This window comes from Urocitellus parryii, chromosome 3 (genome assembly GCF_045843805.1).
Source record: "Urocitellus parryii isolate mUroPar1 chromosome 3, mUroPar1.hap1, whole genome shotgun sequence".
Taxonomy (NCBI): Eukaryota; Metazoa; Chordata; class Mammalia; order Rodentia; family Sciuridae; genus Urocitellus; species Urocitellus parryii.
In genome coordinates, this window is record NC_135533.1 from 24,938,958 (window position 1) to 24,958,938 (window position 19,981).

General features: G+C 36.3%; 1 protein-coding gene across 2 annotated transcripts in view; it reads right to left on the reverse strand.

Annotated features, from left to right (window-relative positions):
- The window catches only part of Slc25a40 (solute carrier family 25 member 40), a 54,984-nt gene that overhangs the window by 21,227 nt on the left and 13,776 nt on the right, over positions 1–19,981 (reverse strand). For both annotated transcript variants that reach the window (XM_026399381.2, XM_026399379.2), the window contains exon 2: positions 1,583–1,651. The gene's annotated coding sequence lies outside the window, so the exon portion shown is untranslated. The remainder of the gene's footprint in view (positions 1–1,582; positions 1,652–19,981) is intronic.

A 19,981-nucleotide genomic window follows, 5' to 3' on the forward strand; every position in this document is an offset into this window, starting at 1 on the left:
GGGTTGTGGCTCAGCAGTAGAGTGCTCGCCTAGCATGCACAAGGCACTGGGTTTGATCCTCAGCACCACATAAATGTAAAATAAAGATATTGTATCCACCTAAAGCTTAAGAATAAATATTTTTTTAAAAAGTAAATACATAAATTCTTTTATAAAAGGTACCTTACAACTGCCATTAGTAGAACATGTCCTCTGATCTTACAAACATGATAATATACTTCAGGCTAAGTTATGTGAGCAGCATCACATTTGTAAGACAGCTAAGACAGAGCCAGACACAGATGTTGACCACTTGCCAGAATGAAGGCAACAGACTAACAAGTCATGGAATCTGTCAAGTTAGCCTCATAAACACTACTCAGTCCTTTTCTAATCTAGTACAGAGTAGGACTATTTTATTGCATAATGAAAGTTTCAATTATGTACAAAATAAAATAAAAACATATAACTTTAATCAAAAACATTGTTACAAAAAGTTGATGACAAAAGCAATAATTATTTTTTAAAAGTTGGATAATATAAAAAGTATAAAATTCACTTGAAAACTCACTAATCAAAACTCATCACTAGCAAGAGTGTCAGCTTTCCAAATTTTAACTTATATATCCACATGTATATGTGTATGTGTGTGTATATGTGTGTGTGTGTAAATATACATGTGCACACAGATTATTTATCCAACTAAAAGTATTAATCCAACATGTATACAAATTCATATATTTGTGTATGTGTCCCTTTTTCTGAAAAATAAAAACAGGGTAAGCCAGGTCTGGTGGTGCAATCCTATAATTCCAGTGGCTAGGATGGCTGAGGCAAGAGGATCACAAGTTCAAAGTCAGCCTCAGCAACTTAGCAAGGCTTTACATAACTCTGTGAGACCATGTCTCTAAATAAAATATAAAAAGGGACTGGAGATGTGGCTCAGTGATTGAGTGCCCCTGGTTTCAATCTCCAGTACCAAAACAACAACAACAAAATAAAAATAAGTTATTATTATTCATGTTTGTTTTTTAACCTGCTGTGACAATGATATTGTGTCAATATAGATTCATATAACTTTTACTGATTGCACAGTGTTTAATTATATTTAAAGAATCTCATCTTTTAGACACTTAGGTTGTTGCCAATTTCTTAACTGTAAAACATTCTGACACGATATCCTTATCCACACAACTTTTTATAGTCTTCCTACAATTACCCTAGGAGAGAAAGTAAGATTGTTGGGCTGACCTATTTAAAAATTTGATAAAAATGGCCAAAATCCTTTCCAGAAAAGTTAGAATAATATATACTTCCACTGGTGTTACACAAGTTCCTAGTGATCCACTTCTTCACAAATTCTTACACAGTATATATCATTAACTTTCTCTGAGCCATTCAAAAGTAGATTGCATACACCATGCTCCTTTACTCTAAATACAACAATATATTCTCTTATATTATCAAAGTATAATAAACAATTTCAAGAAATTTAATTTTGACACAACACAGTTCATATTACAGTTTTGTCAATTATATTAATAACATCCTTTATAAAAATGAATGGTAATTTTATTTTTTCAGACTTTCATTATTTATCTACCTGGTTTAAGTCTTTTCCTCAATTCTGTGCTCCCGTATTTTATTGTTTGTAACATCAGTAGCTGGAAACCTAAAAAAAAAAAGTAAGAGTTTTTTTTTTACATAAAGAGATATTACATCTGAAGGAAAGAGAATGTACAGAAACAAGGCTGGGGAGGTGGCTTAATGGTAGAGCCCTCCAAAATGCAAGCATTAAAGTTATGAAAAGCATTTTTACAAAAAAGTCATGTTATCCTAATTAATATACTCTTATTTAAAAACAACCACTTTAGAACTTGAACACAGCGACCACCCTAAGCATCATGTATAGTAGTACTAGATTTTTTTTTTTTTTTTTTTTTTTTTATTGGTCGTTCATAACATTACATAGTTCTTAATACATCATATTACACGGTTTGATTCAAGTGGATTATGAACTCCCGCTTTTACCCCGTATACAAATTGCTGTATCACATCAGTTACCCTTCCATTGATTGACATATTGCCTTTCTAGTGTCTGATGTATTCTGCTGTCTGTCCTATTGTCTACTATCCCCCCTCCCCTCCCCTCCCCTCCCCTTTTCTCTCTCTACCCCTTCTACTGTAAATCATGTCTTCCATTTGTATTCTCTTGACTTACCCCTCCTTACCTCTTATATGACATTTTGTATAACCCTGAGGATCGCCTTCCATTTCCATGCAATTTCCCTTCTCACTCCCTTTCCCTCCCACCTCTCATCCCTGTTTACTGTAAATATTCTTCTCAAGCTCTTCGTCCCTACCCTGTCCTTGTTTACACCCCTTATATCAAAGGAGTCATTTGGTATTTGTTTTTTAAAGATTGACTAGCTTCACTTAGCATAATCTGCTCTAATGCCATCCATTTCCCTCCAAATTCTATAATTTTGTCATTTTTTAATGCAGAGTAATACTCCATAGTGTATAAATGCCACATTTTTTTTATCCATTCATCTATTGAAGGGCATCTAGGCTGGTTCCACAGTCTTGCTATCGTGAATTGAGCTGCTATGAACATCGATGTAGCAGTGTCCCTGTAGCATGCTCTTGTTAGGGCTTTAGGGAATAGACCGAGAAGGGGAATAGCTGGGTCAAATGGTGGTTCCATTCCCAGCTTTCCGAGAAATCTCCATACTGCTTTCCAAATTGGCTGCACCAATTTGCAGTCCCACCAGCAATGAACAAGAGTGCCCTTTTCCCCGCATCCTCTCCAGCACTTATTGTTGTTTGACTTCCTAATGGCTGCCAGTCTTACTGGAGTGAGATGGTATCTTAGGGTAGTTTTGATTTGCATTTCTCTGACTGCTAGCGATGGTGAGCATTTTTTCATGTACTTGTTGATTGATTGTATGTCCTCCTCTGAGAAGTGTCTGTTCAGGTCCTTGGCCCATTTATTGATTGGGTTATTTGTTATCTTATTGTCTAATTTTTTGAGTTCTTTGTATATTCTGGTTATTAGGGCTCTATCTGAAGTGTGTGGAGTAAAGATTTGTTCCCAGGATGTAGGCTCCCTATTTATCTCTCTTATTGTTTCTTTTGCTGAGAAAAAACTTTTTAGTTTGAGTAAGTCCCATTTGTTGATTCTATTTGTTAACTCTAGCGCTATGGGTGTCCTATTGAGGAATTTGGAGCCCGATCCCACAGCGTGTAGATCATAACCAACTTTTTCTTCTATCAGATGCCGTGTCTCTGATTTAATATCAAGCTCCTTGATCCATTTTGAGTTAACTTTTGTGCACGGCGAGAGATAGGGATTCAGATTCATTTTGGTGCAAATGGATTTCCAGTTTTCCCAGCACCATTTGTTGAAGATGCTATCCTTCCTCCATTGCATGCTTTTAGCCCCTTTATCAAAAATAAGATAGTTGTAGTTTTGTGGATTGGTTACTGTGTCCTCTATTCTGTACCATTGGTCCACCCGCCTGTTTTGGTACCAGTACCATGCTGTTTTTGTTACTATTGCTCTGTAGTATAGCTTGAAGTCTGGTATCGCTATACCGCCTGATTCACACTTCCTGCTTAGTATTGTTTTTGCTATTCTGGGTCTTTTATTATTCCATATGAATTTCATGATTCTTTTATCTATTTCTACAAGATATGCTGTTGGGATTTTGATTGGCATTGCATTGAACTTATAGAGAACTTTTGGTAATATCGCCATTTTGATGATGTTAGTTCTGCCTATCCATGAGCAGGGTATGTTTTTCCATCTTCTAAGGTCTTCTTCTATGTCTTTCTTTAGGGTTCTGTAATTTTCATTGTATAAATCTTTCACCTCTTTTGTTAGGTTGATTCCCAAGTATTTTATTTTTTGGGGGGATATTGTGAATGGAGTAGTTGTCCTCATTTCCGTTTCAGAGGATTTGTCGCTCATATACAGGAACGCCTTTGATTTATGCGTGTTGATCTTATATCCTGCCACTTTGCTGAATTCATTTATTAGCTCTAATAGCTTCTTTGTAGACCCTTTTGGGTCTGCTAGGTATAGAATCATATCATCTGCAAATAGTGATAATTTAAGTTCTTCTTTTCCTATTTTTATGCCTTTAATTTCTTTTGACTGTCTAATTGCTCTGGCCATTGTTTCGAGGACTATGTTGAACAGAAGTGGTGAGAGAGGGCATCCCTGTCTTGTACCAGATCTTAGAGGGAATGCCTTCAATTTTTCTCCATTCAGAATGATGCTGGCCTGTGGCTTATCATAGATTGCTTTTACAATGTTGAGGTATGATCCTGTTATCCCTAATTTTTCTAGCGTTTTGAACATAAAGGGATGCTGTACTTTGTCGAATGCTTTTTCTGCATCTATTGAGATGATCATATGGTTCTTATTTTTAAGTCTATTGATGTGGTGAATAACATTTATTGATTTCCGTATATTAAACCAGCCTTGCATCCCAGGGATGAATCCTACTTGATCATGATGTATAATTTTTTTGATATGTATTTGAATCCGATTCGCCAGAATTTTATTGAGGATTTTTGCGTCAAGGTTCATTAGAGATATTGGTCTGTAGTTTTCCTTCTTTGATGTGTCTTTGTCTGGTTTCGGAATCAGGGTGATGTTGGCGTCGTAGAATGAATTTGGAAGTTCTCCCTCTTTTTCTATTTCCTGAAATAGCTTGAAAAGTATTGGTGTTAGTTCCTCTTTAAAGGTTTTGTAAAACTCTGCTGTATACCCATCCGGTCCTGGGCTTTTCTTAGTTGGTAGTCTTTTGATGGTTTCTTCTATTTCCTCTATTGTTATTGGTCTGTTTAGGTTGTCTATATCCTCCTGGCTCAATCTGGGCAGATCATAGGACTCAAGGAATTTATCTATGCCTTCACTATCTTCTATTTTATTGGAGTATAAGGATTCAAAGTAATTTCTGATTATCTTCTGTATTTCTGAAGTGTCTGTTGTGATATTGCCTTTTTCATCCCGTATGCTAGTAATTTGGGTTCTCTCTCTTCTTCTCTTCGTTAGCATGGCTAAGGGTCTGTCAATTTTATTTATTTTTTCAAAGAACCAGCTTTTAGTTTTGTCAATTTTTTCAATTGTTTCTTTTGTTTCAATTTCATTAATTTCAGCTCTGATTTTAATTATTTCTTGCCTTCTACTTCTTTTGCTGTTGTTTTGCTCTTCTTTTTCTAGGATTTTGAGATGAAGTATGAGATCATTTATTTGTTGGTTTTTTCTTTTTTTGAGGAATGAACTCCAAGCAATGAATTTTCCTCTTAGAACTGCTTTCAATGTGTCCCATAGATTCCGATATGTTGTGTCTGTGTTTTCATTTAACTCTAGGAATTTTTTAATTTCCTCCTTGATGTCTTCTAAAACCCATTGATCACTCAGCAACCTATTGTTCATTCTCCAGGTGATGCTTGCTTTTTCCTTTCTTCTTTTATCATTGATTTTCAGTTTCATTCCATTATGATCAGATAAGATGCATGGTATTATCTCTACCCCTTTGTATTGTCTAAGAGTTGCCCTGTGACATAGTATATGGTCTATTTTTGAGAAGGTTCCATGTGCTGCTGAGAAAAAAGTGTAGCTACTTGATGTTGGGTGGTATAGTCTATATATGTCAATTAAGTCTAGGTTGTTAATTGTGTTATTGAGTTCTATAGTTTCCTTATTTAACTTTTGTTTGGAAGATCTGTCCAGTGGTGAGAGAGGTGTGTTGAAGTCTCCCATGATTATTGTATGTTGGTCTATTAGACTCTTGAACTTGAGAAGAGTTTGCTTGATGAATACAGCTGCACCATTATTTGGGGCATATATATTTATGATTGTTATGTCTTGTTGGTGTATGGTTCCCTTGAGCAGTATGAAGTGTCCTTCTATATCCCTTTTGATTAGCTTTGGCTTGAAATCTATTTTATTAGATATGAGTATGGACACTCCTGCTTGTTTCCGCGGTCCATATGAGTGATATGATTTTTCCCAACCTTTCACCTTCAGTCTATGTATATCTTTTCCTATCAAATGCGTCTCCTGTAGACAGCATATTGTTGGGTCTTGTTTTTTGATCCATTCTACTAGCCTGTGTCTCTTAATTGGTGAGTTTAAGCCATTAACATTTAGGGTTATTATTGAGATATGGTTTGTTCTTCTATCCATATTTGTTTATTGATGTTACTAAACCTGATTTGTTATCCTCTATGACTACTTTCCCCCCTTTACTGTCCTACCTCCCATTGTTGGTTTTCAATGTTGTTTTCCATTTCCTCTTCCTGTAATGTTTTGCCAAGGATTTTTTGAAGAGATGGTTTTCTAGCTGCGAATTCTTTTAACTTTTGTTTATTGTGGAAGGTTTTAATTTCATCTTCTAACCTGAAGCTTAATTTCGCCGGATACACGATTCTTGGTTGGAGCCCATTGTCTTTCAGTGTTTGAAATATGTTATTCCAGGATCTTCTAGCTTTCAGAGTCTGTGTTGAGAGATCAGCTGTTATCCTGATTGGTTTACCCCTAAATGTAATCTGCTTTCTTTCTCTTGCAGCTTTTAAAATTCTCTCCTTATTCTGTATGTTGGACATCTTCATTATAATGTGTCTAGGTGTGGATCTCTTATGATTTTGCACATTCGGCGTCCTGTAGGCTTCTAGGATTTGGGATTCTGTCTCAATCTTCAATTCTGGGAAGTTTTCTCGTATTATTTCACTGAATAGACTGTTTATTCCTTTGGAATGGAGCTCTGTGCCTTCCTGTATCCCAATGACTCTTAAATTTGGTCTTTTGATATTGTCCCATAATTCTTGGATGTTCTGCTCATGGTTTCTTAGCAGACTTGCTGAGCTGTCTATGTTCTTTTCCAGTTGAAATACTTTGTCTTCATTGTCTGATGTTCTCTCTTCTAAGTGATCTACTCTGCTGGTAGTATTCTCAATTGAGTTTTTAAGTTGGTTTATTGTTTCCTGCATTTCTAGAATTTCAATTTGTTTGTTTTTTATTACCTCTATCTCCCTGTGAAATTGATCTTTGACTTCCTGGATTTGTTTGTCAATGTGATCTTTCATTGTCTGATTTTGCTGTCTCATGTCTTCCTTGAGACTCCAGATCATCTGAAGCATATATATCCTGAACTCTTTATCTGATATTCCATCTGTTGCAGCTATTACCTCTTCTAAAGTTGAGTTGACCTGCATTGCTTGTGGTCCTTTCTTTCCTTGTCTTTTCATACTGCCCGCGTTTCTTTCTGCTTGGTGCAACTGTTGTGTTTTGAAATTTACCCCCTATTTATTTATGTTGCTCTTGTATACTTGAAAAGTCTCCCTTGCAGGTGCGGGCGGCGGCTGTGCCCCTACTCCAATTAGGGTGACGTGTCTATCACGCTGGCGGCTCTCTGGGCCTGTTCCGGGAGTGGAAGGCGGCTCTGCTCTGTCCCTATTCCAATTGGGGTGTCGTGACTACAATGCTGGCAGATCGCTGGGCCTCTTCCAGGCGTGGGCGGTGGGATTGGCTGGCGGGATTCCACCTAATGGCAGTCCCTAACCTCCCTGCTTGCTAATTAATGGCTTCTCTGAGGCGCCACACCTTCTGTAGCTGCGGGGCAGGCCGCGCGAATCAGTTGGCCTGGATCTCCGGGGTCCTGCTGCTGGCTGTTTTGATGTTACAAGCTGTTGGAGAGTGGTGGTGTATTCTTCAGCTTTCCCGGATGGTGGCCACTGACTGCCTGGATGGAGTGTCCGCTGTTTTGATGTTGCACTCTGAAGGAGAGTGGCGGTGTATCCTTCAGCTTTCCCGGATGGTGGCCGCTGACTGCCTCGGTGGAGTGTCCGCTGTGGGGGATGGGACTGTACCGCTTCCTTCCCCTTCTGAGAACCCGAGCTCGGCCCAAGGGTCCGTGTGGGCTTGGCTGGTGGGATTCCACCTAATGGCCTTCCCTAACCTCCCTGCTTGCCAATTAATGGCTTCACTGAGGCGCCACGCCTTCTGTAGCCACAGGGCAGGCCACGCGAATCAGTTGGCCTGGCTCTCCGGGCCCTGCTGCAGGCTGCTGGGATCCCTGGCACTCTATCACTTTGATTTTTTCTGCTTGCCCCTCCCCCAGCGCTGGCTAGCCAGGTTTCCTTTTGGCTGCTACTGGGAGGAGGGGTTGGAGGTCAGGTGTCTCTGGTTTCCCCCTAGCCTGTATGGAGGCTCAGCTTGATACTCCCTCTCCCGGCAAGCCTAGGAGAGATTTTATGCGAATTCCCGCTGTCTGGGGGGTGAGCTGAATGACACCGACCTGTTTTGATGTCGCACTCTGAAGGAGAGTGGCGGTGTATCCTTCAGCTTTCCCGGATGGTGGCCGCTGACTGGCTCGGCGGAGTGTCCGCTGTGGGGGATGGGACTGTACCGCTTCCTTCCCCTTCTGAGAACCCGTGCTCGGCCCAAGGGTCCGTGTGGGCTTGGCTGGTGGGATTCCACCTAATGGCCTTCCCTAACCTCCCTGCTTGCCAATTAATGGCTTCACTGAGGCGCCACGTCTTCTGTAGCCACAGGGCAGGCCACGCGAATCAGTTCAGTACTAGATTTTTTAACGCAAAATTAAAGACAGCATCATCTAGTATTTTTTGAGGGGGGGAGGAAACCTCCTCTAATCTAAATTTAAACGAGCTTCTGATCTAATTACCTATTCCCAGGAAATTCAGAGACTAGAGTAACAAGGCAACAGATGCCACAAAATAGCACATACCACAACAGTTGTAGTACTCTAACCTACAGGCCTCTTGACTTGGTTTCTTCAAGTCAAAATAAGGTGGTGAAAAAGGTGGCAGCAGAGGGAAAACTGTTAAAGTCTCATGGTTTCAACAAATTTTTAAAACCCAATTTGAGAGGTTGGGGTTGTGACTCAGTGGTAGAGCGCTTGCCTAGCATGTGTGAGGCACTGGGTTCAATTCTCAGCACCACATAAAAATAAAATAAATTTATTTAAAAAAAAACAATTTTAGGGTAACTAGAGAAATCTGAACATGGGTTGTTAGATAACACTAATTTGATATTAGTTAATACTTTTAAATTATTGATCTTTTATGGAGATAATGATACTATCATTATGTAGAAACTATCCCCCCACCATCACCCCACCACCACGAGCAGTGATTGAACCCAGGGACTTAACCATGCTAGATAAGTGCTATGCCTCATACAGAGGTCCCCAGCCCTTTTGAGACAAAAGTTAACTGGGCTGACCTCAGACTCCTAAGTAGCCTAGATTGTAGGGATTCACCACCAGATTTGGCTGTATTTTGTAGTTTTGATAATAGCTATTCAAACTGGGTAGACAGTATCTCATTGTCATTTTGATTTGCACATCCCTGATAAGTGTTATTTAGCACTTTTACATATATTTGGTTAGCTACTTGTATATCTTTTTTTGAGAAATGTCTTTTCAGATCTGGGAGGTTTTGTTGTTGTTTTCCTTTTTTGGTGCTAGTGATTGAACCCAGGGCTTTCCACATGCCAAGCAAGGATTCTACCACTGAACTATGCCTTAACCCTTATTTGCTCCATTTTTCTTTTCAAATGGTTTTTTAGTTGTATATGAACACAATATCTTTATTGTTTATTTTTATGTGATGCTGGGGATCAAATGCATGCTAGGCAAGCGTTCTACCATTAAGCCACAACCCAGCCCTCTTTTCTTTTTCTTTATTTTGTGGTGTTGTTTTGATACTGGGGATTGGACCCAGAAGCACTTTACCACTGACCTACATCCCCAACCCTTTTTATTTTTTTGAGACAGAGTCTTGCTAAGTTGTGAGGCTGGCCTTGAACCTGCAATCAGCCTCCCAAATAGCTAGGATTACCAGACTTGTGCCATTGTGTTCAGCCGATTTGCTCATTTTTAGTTGTTCCTTGTATACTCTGGTTAAATCTCTTACTAGATGAATAGTTGGCAAAATTTTTTTCCCATTCTGTAGGTTGTCTCTCAACTGCTGTTTCCTTTGCTGTGCAGAAGCTGTTTTGCTTGATATAAACCCTTCTGTCAATGTTTGCTTTGTTGCCCGTGACTCTGAGGTCATTACCCACCAAAGTTTTACCAGATCAATGGCTTGAAGTATTTCCCCTTTGCTTTCATCTAGTACTTCATGTCCTACATTTAAGTATTGGGTCCATTTTAAGTTGATTTTTGTATATTATATGGTCAGAGATAGGGGTCTGGTTTCATTCTGCTGTATATGGATACCCAATTCCCACAGCACAATTTATTTAAAAGACTGTTCTCCCTCTAATGTGTGTATACTTCTCTTCATAGAATCTTCTCACTTCCTTGGTTAAACTTATTCCTAAGTATTTCATTCTTTTCATAGCATTGTAATCAGAGTGCCTTCTATATTTTTTCATCAAGTGCATTTTGAGGTACAGAAAGACTACTTTCACTTTACTTCATTTTGCTGAATTTGTTCCACTGGTAAGTTTTATGGTGGAGTCTAGTTTTTCTATATTTAAGATCATGTCATTTGTAGAAAGGGACCTTTCCAATTTGGATGCCCTTTATTAGTTAGGACTTCTAGTACTACAATGAATAAAATCAATGAAAGTGGGCATTCTTATCTTGTTCCTTATCTTAGAGAAACACTTTCAACTATTTTTCAGTTTGTTAGTTGTGGGTTTGTCAATATAACCTTAATTGTGTTGATATATAATTGTTCTGTCTCTCATTTGTTGACAAGAGCTTGTATCATGAAGAGATGTTAAATTTGATCAAATGTTTCTTTCTGTATCTGTTAAGATGATCATATGGTTTTTGTCCATGCTTATTGATTTGCATGATTCTTCCTAATATGTGTGAAACCCCACACAATCATGGTATATAATATTTTTGATGTGCTATTAGATTCAGTTTGCTAATATTTTGTTGAGAATGTTTGCATCTGTGTTCATCAGGGATATTAGTCCATAGAGAATTTCTTAAATAGGCCTGGCACAGTGGTGCATGCCTGTAATTCCAGCAACTCAGGAGGCTGAGAAAGGAGGGTTACAAGTTTGAGGCCAGCCTGGGCAATTTAAGTCAAAATAAAATATAAAAAAGAATAGGGATATAGCTCAGTGGTAGAGTGCCCCTGCATTCAATCTCTAATATAGCAAACAAAAAACAAATAAATAAACCAGAATTCTTAAATAGTACGTAAAGTAGGAACTCAGATTCAACTATTTCAATGTAAAAAGGAGTAACCTCTTTCTCCAATTCCAAGGACTGCCACCCTTTCTTTCTTTTAACCTAACTCAGATTCAACTATTTCAATGTAAAAAGGAGTAACCTCTTTCTCCAATTCCAAGGACTGCCACCCTTTCTTTCTTTTAACCTGTCATACCACTCTCTTAACCTAAGTTCTATTCTTTTCTTTTTAAATATTTTTTTAGATGTTGATGAACCTTTAATTTCATTCATTTATTTATACATGGTGCTGAGAATGAACCCAGTGCCTCACATAAGCTAGGCAAGGGCTCTACCACTGATCCACAACTACAGCCTCCCTAAGTTCTATTCTTGTGTAAAACAGTTAAGAGGCTTTCTATTATCTTCTGTTGGTCAACTTAATTATCCTTGGACTATACCACATTATAGTGATTATTATTAAATTACAAGTGCCTACATATGGTAGGTCAAGGCCCTCTCCCTACTCTTCTTTAGATGTAGTATGGCCCTTTGGTCTTTCACATAAACTTAATTATCTTACCAAGTTCTTGAAAACCCTCTTTGGGACTTTGGTTGGGATTTAATTGAATATATAGACAAATGTGGAGGCAATTAGTATCCATGAATGAGTAGTCTATTTGTTTATTTAGGTCTTCCATAATGTTCTGAAGTTTTAAATTTTGTCTTATAGAAATACTGCATATTGTGGCAGATCTGTTTATCTAACGGTCTCTAATATTACGTTTTCTCTTTTAGCACATGCATATGACTTATGTTAATTTTTTATTAATTGTTTTTACTTGTCAGTGGATCTTTCATTTTCTTTCTTTAAAATTATTTATATGCAGTGGTCAGGGCCTCACACATGCCTGGTAAGCGCTCTACCACTGAGACACAACTCCAGCCCCTATATGTTAATCTTATACTTATCTACCTTGCTAAAAATCCCCTATTATTTGTAACAATTTTTGGACTCTTGAGTTTTCTATGTAAATGTTTATATGGCATGCAGGTAATGTTTGGTTCCTGTCATTTCCAGTCATCTAGCTACTAATTTATATTTCTTACTGCACAAACTAAGATCTCTGTTAACAATGAATGGAGTGTGACACTGCATATTCTTGTCTGTTCCTAAATTTTAAAAGAATTCTGAGATTCCCCAAGAGTATGATGTTTGCTCTAATTTTGGTGATACAGTGACTCATCAACATACTAGAAAACTTTCTAATCTACATTTACTAAGATTTTCACTCTAAAAATAATCTACTGACATAGTTAATATACTATGAGTACTAATATTTAAATTTTACAATTTAGTAAGTTTTGGACACCTGTGAAACCTGTCATGCCCATAAGTTTCCTCCTATTCCTTTATAATTACTTCCTAGTCTCCTTCCCCTGCTCTGAAACAAACCACTAATCTGCTGTCACTACAGATTTATTTGCATTTTTGAGGATTTGAAGTTAATGGAAACATATAGTGAGTGCTCCTTTTTTTAACTAGGCTTTTAAAATTTACATTAATTATTTTGAAACTATACTATTAAATGTATTGATATTTGTTTACTTTCTGTTGTCAATATTCCATTATAGGAATCTAGTATAATTTTTTATTTATTCACATGTTGATAGAAATTTTGATTGTTTCTAGTTGAGGGCTAGCACAAATAAAGCAGCTATGAACATGTGTTTTAAGCATTGAGTAAATAAGTAAAATAGCTGGATCAAATGGCTATATATATATATATATATATATATCTTCAGGGATTGAACTCAGGGTCACTTAACTACTGAGCCACATTCCCAGCCTTTTTTATTTATTTTGAGAGGTCTCAATAAGTTGCTGGCCTCAAACTTGTGATCTTCTTGTCTCAGCTCCTAAACTGCTGAGCTTACAGCTGGATGCCATCACAAGGGGCAAATATTTAACATTTTAAGAAACTGATAAACTGTTTTTCAAGACAAGTATATTATTTTACATTCCCACCATCACTACATACAAGTTCCAGTTGCTTAACATTCTTCACTCTTGGTAGGGTTAGTGTTAAAATTGTATACATTTGAAAGTTGAAAATTGTTATCTCACTGTGGTATACTTTGTATTTTCTCAAGGAAATAATGTTATGTCTTTTCACATTTATTTGCTATCTATATGTATTCTTTGGAAAAACATCTATTCAAAACTTTTGCCCATTTTTAATAGGGATTGTTTATCTAATGTTGAGTTATAATAATAATTCTTTATATACATTATATACTAGAATCCTTAACAGATATGCTTCACAAATATCTTCTCCCATCTGTGGGCTCTTTCGCTTTCATGAAAGTATCCTTTGAGAGATGTTTTTGGTGCTATTGTTTACTTTCTTTTCTTTTTTTAGTGCTGGGGAATGAAACCAGGGCTTCAAGCATACTAATGCTCTACACTAAGTGATATCCCCAAGCTGAAACATATAAAAAGCTTTTAATTTTCATGAAATCCAACACAACTTTTTACCTACTTTTTTTTTTTTTTTTTTTTGGAGTCTTGTGCCCTTTCTAGAGAACAGGATAAGTGATAAAGTCACTTCCAAAATTAACATAGAAATGGTTGTGACTCCCTTAGTATTCTCCCTTTGCTGTGTCTTGCTTGCTCAGAAGAATCAAGCTGCTATGCTATGAACTGCCCATTTGGGCACCAGATAACAAACAGCATTGAACTGAGGCCTTCCAGTCCAAAAAGGAAACTGAATCCTGCCAACAACCACATTAATAAGTCTGGAAGCAGATCCATCCCAGGTTGACCCTTGGAATGAATGCAACCTCAGCAAATACCTGAAATGCATGATTGTGAGAGATCCCTGGGTTACCTAGCTCCATTGTATCCAGATTCCTGATGCAAAACTGTGAGGTTATAAATATTTATTATTTCAAGCTAATATATTTTGGAGTAATTTGTTATACTGCAACAGATAGCATCTATTGGGATGATCATATGTTTTTTCCTTTTTAGTTTGGTTATATGATGATTTAAACTGCTTGATTTGTGTATGTTTTACCATCCTTGCATTCCCAGGATAAATTGGCTCATAGTATTCTATCCTTTTTGAATCAAATTGGTTTTGATTTGTTAAAGTTCTATTAAGAATTTTACAATCCACATTTATGAGAAATACTGGTCCACACTTTTTTTTTTTCATGGATAGAAAAAATTTATTAAGATGTCATTTCTCCCCGACTTCATTTATAGATTCAATGTATTCCCAACAAAAATTCCAGAAAGTTATTTTGTGGATATCAACAAACTGATTCTAAAATTTAGATAGAAAGCCATAAACAGAATAGCCAACACAATGTAATACTAAATAGAACAAAGAGGATTAATACTAACTTCAAGACAACTATGAAGCTATAGTTGTCAAGAGAGTGTGGTACTGACTAAAGAACACACACACAAACAGATGAATGGAACAAAACAGATCCCAGAAATAGAATGATACAAATATATTTAATTGATCTTTGGCAAGGAAACAAAGATAATTCAGTGGAATAAAAATAGTCTTTTCAACAAATGGTGCTGGAACAAGTGGCACTGGTCCACAATTTTCTTCTATTGCCTGTGTCTTCTTTAAATTCAAGTTTGACAGAATTTACCAGTGACACTGTCTGGGCCTAGCATTTTGTTATATTTAGGTTATTTATTTCCTCTTATGTAAGTCTTGATAGTTGATGTACTTCAAGGAATTTGTTCATTTCACTGATTAAATTTATATGCATAAAGTTTCTTGTAGTATTACTTTATTGTTCTTTTTTTTAATTGGTTGTTCACAACATTATTTATTGTTCTTTTAATAGCATTAAGCTTTGTGCATTATTTCTCCTGTTCTTTATATTGATTAAATTGTGTCTTCCTTTTTTTATCCTGATGAGTCTGGCTGAAGTTTATAAGTTTTATTTATCTTCTCAGATAGCCAATTTTCAGTTTTATTGTCTCAACTATATTCTGTTTTCTAGGCCATCATTTTCTCATGTCATCTTTATTATTTCTTTGTACAACCATCTCTTAGTATCTGTGGAGGATTCATTCCAGAACCACATCTCCCCTGTGGATACCAAAATCTGAGGATGCTCAAGTCTCTCATATAAAAAGACATAGCTTTTGGTATACAACCTATATACATACTCCCATACACTTTAAACCAGCTCTAGGTTACTTAAGATCTTTCTTCTTTTCTAATACAGGCTTTAGAATGCTATACATTTGCTGAGTACTACTTAAGCTTCTCCTGCAAATTTTGACATAATTTATTGCCATTTCTATTCTGCCCAGAATTTTCAAATCAGTCATTCTATTACCATCCTTATTGGGTTTTGGTATATGTGCTATGTTAGTCTCATGAAATGCAATGGGGGAATATTTTCTATCTTTCTGCTCTAGGAGTTTGTCCAAGGCTGGAATTATTCAATCCTTAAATATTTAACAGAATTTACCTGCAAATTCTAATTTTATCTGTAATTTCACTTTGTTTTCAAAACAGATATTGCTTTAACATAATGCCCTAGCAATAATAAATACACATATTGACAAGACCGTGGTTTTCCCTTCTTTAATGAAAGGAATAAGGGTCCCTTAGAGAAGCAGTTTATGCTAGGTCTAGGGCAAGAAAAACACAAGATGAGCCTGGAACATACAATATTGCTAAAAAATAAGGAAGTGATTTATAAAGGTAAGATAACAAGTTGAAGGGCAAAGAAACCAAGAGGAAAGAGTTCCCAATGGACAAAGATAGAACAATTTGAACAACAAACTAAATAGTAGTTTTGAATTATAACCCATGGCATGAAATAAATACTCATGAGTAGATACTGACATAAATAAATAATTTAAATTGAAAAACAGGGAGATGGAACTTTCTTCCTTACAAAAGAATTCTTATCAAAGTGTAAGAAATAAGAAATTGAAAATCACCTTAAGAACACCAAGTAGTATGAAGAGAAACAAGATATTTGCATATCTCAAAGTATCTCCCCCAAGATATTAATTATAAAAAAATGATATTTATTAATTACAAAGGTATAAATACTATCTTCACAGTGCAAACACTCAGCAGACATTACCTTAAAAACATGATCATGGTTAATGTAAGCAATAAGAAATGCTGTCATCATGTACTAAACGCAACAAGGTACTAAGAAGGATGTTTTTATTATATTCTTGCCCAAAATGCATTTTCTCCATCTAATCATGAGAAAATAGACAACCCCAAATTAAGGCACACCCAACAAAATAACTGACCAGTAGTTTTCAAGGTCATGACACACAAGAAAAGACTGAGGAACCTGCTGGGCACAGTGATACATGCCTGTAATCCCAGTGGCTCAGGAGGCTGAAGCAGGAGGATTGCAAGTTAAAAGCCAGCCTTAGCAATTTAGTGAGACCCTAAGCAACTTAGCAAGACCATGTCTCAAAATTTTAAGAACATTTTAGAGAGGGCTGAGGATGTGGCTCAGTGGTTAAGTGCCCCTGTATTCGCTTCCTGGTACCACACACATACACACACACACACACACACACACACACACACACACAGAAGAAACAAACAAACAAAAAAGACTGAGGAACCATAATAGATTAAAAGACTAAAGAGATAAGAGAACTAAGTACAATATGGAATACTGGATTAAATCCTACAACAGAAAAAGGAAATCAGTTGAAAAAATTCAAAATATGAATACATATAGTAGTTTAGTAAAAGGTCTGTGCCAATATTTATACTTTCACTTTTAATATACTATTGCTTTATAAAATATTGAGAATAAAATTTAAAAATTTTAAAATGCACTTACCACCAAACACAACAATCTCAATTCTGTGTTTACCCAAGTAAAATGAGAAATTCATATTCACACAAAAACTTATACACAAACACTTATAGGGTATTATAATTGCCTCAAACTAGAAACAACTCAAATGTCTCTCAACTAGGAAATAGAGAAACAAATTTGTATAAGTTTAAAATGGAATACTACATAACAATAAAGAATTTATTAATGCAATAACAGATGAATTTGAAATGAATCATGCAAAATAAAAGAAACCAAACTCAAAAGGGCTCATGCCATAATTCTGTTTAACTGACATTATTGCAAAGGCAAAACTTTAAGGAAAAAAAATTTTGTGGTTGCATAGGGACTGAAGGTGGTGAAGTGGTAAAAGCTGACATCAATAGGACTTAGGGAAATTATTGGGTGTGGGGTGTATCATAAAACTGTTTTGAATCTTGATTGTGGTAATTACACTATATGTGTTTGTCACAACTCATACAGTGTAATAGGGTAAGATTAATTAAATGTACATTACCTTTAAAAAAGAGAACATTAAAAAGGACAATGCTTAAGAAAAAGATATAACATCAGGAAAAAGTAGTCTCAATGCATATAGTAATAATAGACAACTCCGAATTCTCCATTTTCTGTTTTTATTAGCACATTATAGTTAAACATAATATTGGGTTCAGTTTTTACATAATAAACATGTAAAGAATATAATTTGCTCTACTTCAGGTCTCAGTCCTTCCTCTTTCCCTCCCATCCTCCTTCCCTGTTCTTCTCCAGTCTCCCTCTGTTTCCATGGGATTCCCACCTCTCTTTTTGGTTCTTCTCATTTTGGTTTAGTTTCTGTATATAAGAGAAAACATTTGACCCTTGAATTTCTGAGTCTCTCTCATTTCATTTAGCATGATATTCTCCAGTTCTGACATTTACCAGCAAATGTCATAATTTCATTCTTCTTTATGGCTCAATAAAGCTCCATTTTGTACATATACCACATTTTCTTTGTCCATTCATCTATTGGTAGGCACCTGGACTGGTTCCTTAACTTAACTATTGTGAATTGCTCTGCTACAAATATTCATGTGCCTGTATTACTATAGTATGCTGATTTTAGTTCTTTAAGATAATTACCAAGGAGTGGGATTGTTCGATTATATGGTAGTTCCATTCCTAGTCTTTTTTTATTTTTAAAAATATATTTTAGTTGTTGATAGACATTTATTTATTTATATGTGGTGCTGAGAATTGAACCCAATGCTTCACACACACTAGGCAAGTGCTCCATCATGCAGCTATAACCCCAGCCCATTCCTAGTCTTTTGAGGCATCTCCATACTGCTTTTCAAAGTGGTTGTAGTAATTTGCAGTCCCTCCAACAACATTTTCCCTCCACATCCTTGCCAGCATATATTATATTTGTATTCTTGATGACTACCATTTTAACTAGAGTGAGTTAAATCTCAACATAGTTTTGATTTGCCAGGAATGTTGAACATTTTTCTGTATATTTGCTTGCCATTTCTTCCGAGAAATGTCTGTTTAGTTCTTCTGCCCATTTATTGATTAGGTTTTTTGTTGTTATTATTGATGTTTTGGGAGGAGGGGTTAATTTTTTGAGTGATTTTTTTTAATTTTTATTTTTTTAGTTGTAGTTGGACACAATACCTTTATTTTATTTATTTATTTTTATGTGGTGCTGAGGATCCAACCCAGAGCCTCACATGTGCAAGGCAAGCACTTTATCACTGATCCACAACCCCAGCCACTTTTGAGTTCTTTATATATTCTGGATATTAATTGCCTGAGGAGCAGCTGGCAAAGGTCTTTTCCCATCCAATAGGCTTTCTCTTCACATTCTTTGTTTCTTTTGCTGTGCAGAAGTTTTTCATTTGCTGCCATCCTGCTTAATTCTTGGATTTATTTCTCAAGTTTAGGGGTCTTATTAAGGAAGTCAGTGCCTGCACCAATACGTTAGAGTGTTGAATCTGTTTTCTTCTAGCAGTTGCAAAGTTTCTGGTCTAATTTCTAGGTCTTTAATCCACTTTGAGTTCAATGTTGTACAGATAGAGATCTACTTCCATTTTTCTACAAATGGATATCCAGTTTTCCCACACTATTTGTTAAAATGGCTATCTTTTCTCCAATGTACGTTTTTGGGACCTCTGGCAAGTATCAGATAACTGTATCTATGTGGATTTGTCTCTGTGTCTTCTAGTCATTCCATTGGTCTTCATGTCTGTTTGGATGCCAATATCACACTGTTTTATAACTACACCTCTGTAGTATAATTTGAGGTGAGATATTGTAATGCCTCCAGCATCACTCTTCTTGCTCACAATTGCTTTGATATTCTGGGTCTTTTTTCCTCTCCCAAATGAATTATAGGACTGTTTTTTTCTAGTTCTATTAAGAATGTCATTGGTGGAATATTACTCAGCACTAAAAAATAACAAGATCATGGCATTTGCAGGCAAATGGATGGCATTAGAGCAGATTATGCTAAGTGAAGTTAGCCAATCCCTAAAAAACAAATGCCGAATGTCTTCTCTGATATAAGAGGGGTGACTCAAAATGGGATAGGGAAGAAGAGCATGAGAAGAAGACTACCACTAAATAGGGAAGAGAGGTGGGAGGGAAAAAGAGGGAGAAGGGGAGTTGCACAGAAGAAGGAAGGAGAACCTCATTATTATACAGAATACATATATGATGTTGTAATGAGAAAAACAAAAAAAAGTGTGTCACATTAGATTGGATAGAGAGAAAGGATGGGAGAGAAGGGGAGGAGCAGGGGGGATAGGAAGGGCAGCAGAATAGAATAGACAATATGATTGATGTATGTACATTCCATGTATGTATTATATGCCAAAATACATTCTGCTGTCTTGTATGACTAAAAATAAATAAATAAATAAATAAATTTTAAAAAGAATGTCATTGGTATTTTGGTAGGAATTGCACTGAATCTGTATAACACTTTG